We start from the raw sequence: 4,809 nt of genomic DNA, 5'->3' as shown, positions 1-4,809 counted from the left end.
AAAAATTTTTTTTAACGTTTATTTATTTTTGAGACAGAGAGAGAGCATGAACGGGGGAGGGCCAGAGAGAGAGGGAGACACTGAATCCGAAACAGGCTCCAGGCCCTGAACCATCAGCCCAGAGCCCGACGTGGTGTTCGAACCCACGGACCGCGAGATTGTGACCTGAGCTGAAGTCGGATGCTTAACCGATTGAGCCACCCAGGCGCCCCCATTTATTTTTGATAGACAGAGACAGAGCACAAGTGGGAGAGGGGCAGAGACAGAAGGAGACACAGGATCCGAAGCAGGCTTCAGGCTCTGAGCTGTCAGCACAGAGCCTGACTCACGGGGCTCAAACTCACGAACCACGAGATCATGACCAGCCGATGTTGGACGCTTAACTGAATGAACCACCCAGGCACCCCTAGAAATGTGTTCTTGTTTTAAAGGGAAACCAGATGTCAACATTTTTTGGCTTTGTCGGCTTGCTCTCCAATTGTCTGGTAGACTTCAGAATGACCATTAATCTCGGGCAGGGCAACATTCTACATGAGAAAATATGAAAGAGTTGTAGTTTTCTTGAAGTTTAAAAACTATTTCAAAACAAGGGGGAGGGGTCCCCCATTGAGTAAGGCCTGTGGTCACTCCAGGCCTGTGTCTACTTAGCTGTTGAAAATAAAGGGTCTTTCTATAATAAAAATAACAACAATAATAATTTGTATTTATAAGCTGTCAACTATTTACCAAGTATTTTCATAGACACAGTCTCCTCTTTCCTACTAACTGTACTATGAAATATTAGGGAGAAGCATAATAATGATTTGTGGCTACTTTTGAACAACAAAAAAGATCCATTTCAAAAGGCTTAACTAAACAGAAAAGCCAGGGACCAATGAGCAACTCTATTTCCATATTGCAAAATTCCAAATGACGCAGCCAAGGCCCTACCCAGGTCATTAAGAGACAGAGACCCATCTGAACCCAGGCCTTCTTTTTATGCTAGAGCTTCTATTCTATGAAGGTCTATCAACCATCTGCGTCTGCCTTCCCCAGGATGCAGGATTTTTCATTTTAAAATGGGGACAGACCTGGGCAAACTAGAGTGTGTTGATCACCCTGCCGCTCTGTCACCTGAAAGGATACCTGACCCAGGTTGCTGGTCTTCTTCCAGGGCTCTCCCTGGCTCACGCTGCCCTGACACAAACACATCACACAAATATATCAATGTTGCATAAAGCCACCAAGGAGACTTTATAGGGTGAACAGGACAGAAAGTCAAGGATGGAGCCCTTAGGATACTAACATGTTAGTAGTGAGTGGAAGACAAGAAGTCTTCAGAGAAGATTGAAGAGTAGGGTGACCACCTCCCCGCCCCCCCATCCCCATTTGCTCTGGAGTGAGCCATTTTTCTATTCTGGGTGAGGAAGTAGCTCTTTCTCATTCTCCCTTGCACAAATTGAGCAAGCCTCTGATGGTTATTCTTCCTCTACATGTTTTCTACATGAATGGAATGAATGACAACAGGACTGAGATGTCAGAGCTCTGAGATTGAAAAAAGTAGGCATTTGGGGTGCGCTGGGTTACTCAGTCAATTAAGCATCTAACTCTTGATCCCAGGGTCATGGAATCAAACCCAGCTTTGGGCTCCATGCTGAACTTGGAGACTTCTTAAGATTCTCTCTCCCTCTGCCCCTCCCCGACTTACACTCTCTTTCTCTCTCTCAAATAAATAAAGTAAATAAATAAATAAAATTTTAAAAATACAAAAATATATAAAAAAAGAAAAAGTAGGCATTTAAACATCCTAGAGAAGAGAAGAAATACCAGAGAAGAGCATGAGGTAGGAGTTTGCTTGGAATTTTATGAAGTGAAGACAGAGAGGGCTCCATTTTCCTTTGCAGTTGCTGTCTTGTTTGGGACTCTTCCCAATGTGCTTTTGCCCACTTGTCACCAGGACATTGGAAGTCTGCCTTAATTATCCCTTCTAACTTCTGTGGCTCTGTTCCACACAGCTTGGCTGTTGGCAATTTTCCCAATGTGGACAGATGATGAGGGAGGGAGGATGGTCAGCTAGGAGCCACTGGAAGGAGGAATGGGAGCTTTACTTCTGTTCCCAAGTGTTGGTTTACAGGCCACTCTGTCCAGACCCTGGTTCGCCACTCCTGGACATTCCCATCCTTTGCATTTTGTCTCCTTTTGATGCCCTTAAATTAAGTCTTCCATAACTATTTTGTCTGAGGTTAAGTTTAGTTGAACAATCATTTGTGGACTATTATCTGCTAGCCAAGCCCACGGACCTGTTCTGGGCTTGAAGAGATGAATTAGACAGTTCCAGAGAAGACTTTGTCTGGGAACGCCAACTCCAAAATTATGTCACTGATAGGGCAACACCTACCATGAGAGCAAAAACACTTCTAAGCACCCATGGGTTCATATTGAGATACATTAAAAGTACATATGGAAAATATTACAGACAGTAATATTATAAATAAATAAAATATTATAAATAAATTAAATAAATAGAATAATAGAATAATAGAAATAGAAAATAGAAAATAGAATAATAAATAAATAAATAGAAACAAAGATATTGTGAAACCAGCCAAGGGACAACCAGCTATAAGTGACTTAGCCAGAGTTTAACTTGAGGCAATCTGGAACCATCCCTCTATGCTGCCGCTGGAAATCACTGGCTTGGTGGATAAGTGCTGGTTGATTGTATTAGAGTGTGTGTGTTGCAGGGGAGAATAGTAACATCCCAAATGTTGGATCCTTTTGGTGAAATGTCTTGGAGAAGTTTTGCAACCATCCAAATCAAGCCATTCTCTATTTTTCTTCCAAATCTTTCTTGGACTGACCCAATATGCTAGGATAGCTTCAACACATTATATGTTTTAGCACAATGACTGCTGACTTGAGTCTTGATTTGGAAATCAAACTCTGGTTGAAAGTGGTGCTTGCCCTTCCTAGTAGAATTACCACAATTAACTTTTATTTCTAGAGAATATTGGATTATATACCCTATGATTCTGGGAGGAAGAAGCCCTCCCCCCCCCCCCCCCCCATATAAAGTTAGTAGAAGATGTGGTTGCATTTGAAAGTCTTTATGGAACTCTTTGGAATTCTAAATAAAAATTCCAGGAAGGCTTGGAGGCTTCTGGACAGCAAAGTCACTTTTAGGGACAAAAAGATATTTTACTTTCTAGCAAATTCTCAAATTCTAAGAACGGTCTCTTTCTTAAATGTTAATAGGAAATCATTGTGCAGCAGGGATGCTATCAAATGATATCTTTTTTCTTCATGGTCGCTATTTTTTTTTTTAATATGGAACATTTCACGAATTTGCATGTCCTGCTTGTGCAGGGGCCACACTAATCTTCTCTGTATCATTCCAATTTTAGTATGTGTGCTACTGAACAAGCCATGCTGGTCCAATGGAGAAGGGCTTGAGTGGAGCCCCTTTTTCTAGCTGTTTTCTGGGCACTCTTTTCTCCCTGAACTGATTGTGGCCAGGCACTGGACACAGATTCTGTACTGAGATTAAAGTATGGATATTCTTGATTTATACTCTACAGAAAGATTGTCTGCATTTCCAGTGTGTGACTGACAGTATTTATTAAAAAAATAATTTACCTTTCAGCTTATGCTTTTGCTCTTTGCTGCTCCATGGTGTTCTCCGTCATTGAAGAGTGGCCCATTTGATTGGGCCAGGGGGTGGCTCAGTCAGTTGAGCATCCCACTCTTGATTTCAGGTCAGATCATGATCTCATAGTTCGTGAGTTTGAGCCTCCTGTCAAGCTCTGGGCTGACCTTGTGGAGCCTGGTTGGGATTCTTTCTCTCCCCCCCCCCCCCCTTCTCCTACTCACATTTTGTCTCTCTTTCACTCTCTCTCTCTCTCAAAAAATAAACATTAAAAAAAAGGGCGGCCCATTTGATTGGTTGGGCGTAGATTTCTATTTTCCAAACATGTCTTGCATCTCCATTTCATCGGGAAAACTTACAGGCCTGATGGCCCTCCTTGTCAACAGCAAGCTGCCTCTGGGGACACAGTACAAAGGAGGCTTGAAAAGTGTTAGTTACAGACCCTATTACTGCCTCCAGACTGCACACAGAGTTGATAGCGGTAGGATTGCTGGGCTTGGAGCCCCAGAGGAAGAGGTAGAGTTGGCTGTATGCCAAGATCTCCTGGTCAAAACTGCCCCTGAGGGAGCCTGTTCCCACACTCCCTCCACAAACAACTGTGCACCTCACCTGGTCCTCCCCTCCTGCTCCTATGACGACGGTTGTGTGTCCACCCTCACCTCCAAGTCCTCCTGCTCTCTGAATCTCCTTGGGAGTTGGCACACTTGCCATTTTTGTGTGTTTTTAACTTCTTATCATCTACACAAGTATCTAAATATTTCCTTTGAATTACCTCCTTTCCCCCAAATTTTTCAGTTTCCAAACACGCCTTGATATTTCTCACCCCCAGAAGCATTTCAATGACTGTCCCTTCTGTCTGGAACATTTCTCTCTCCCCTCTCCTCACTCAACATTTAAATCTCCATTGAGGCATCTCTTCCTCCATGGGAACTTCCCTGATTTCTCTTCCTGACCCACAGTGTGTTAGGCTTCCCTTCTATGACCTTCCATAGTACTCCTACTTCTCCTTTTATGTCACCTGTTATGATTCACTGGTTATGAATTCTCTTTAGTTGTTTACCTTAACTGTAAGCACAGTGACTCTCCAGTGCCTAACACAAACTCGGTGCATCTTGTATATTTGTCAAATAAATGAATGAATGGATTGAAACATCTGAAACACTGATGATGATGAGAGAGAAGAA

General features: G+C 42.8%; 1 non-coding gene across 1 annotated transcript; it reads right to left on the bottom strand.

Annotated features, from left to right (window-relative positions):
* Positions 1 to 3,300: 3,300 nt before the first annotated feature.
* LOC122220813 lies at positions 3,301 to 3,405 on the bottom strand. The gene has a single exon (XR_006202993.1). It is a non-coding gene; the product is annotated as a U6 spliceosomal RNA (small nuclear RNA).
* Positions 3,406 to 4,809: the final 1,404 nt, after the last annotated feature.

The sequence above is a fragment of the Panthera leo genome, chromosome B2, assembly GCF_018350215.1.
Source record: "Panthera leo isolate Ple1 chromosome B2, P.leo_Ple1_pat1.1, whole genome shotgun sequence".
Lineage (NCBI taxonomy): Eukaryota > Metazoa > Chordata > Mammalia > Carnivora > Felidae > Panthera > Panthera leo.
Note: the sequence above shows the minus strand (reverse complement) of the source record. Positions and strands in the feature narration are given on the sequence as shown.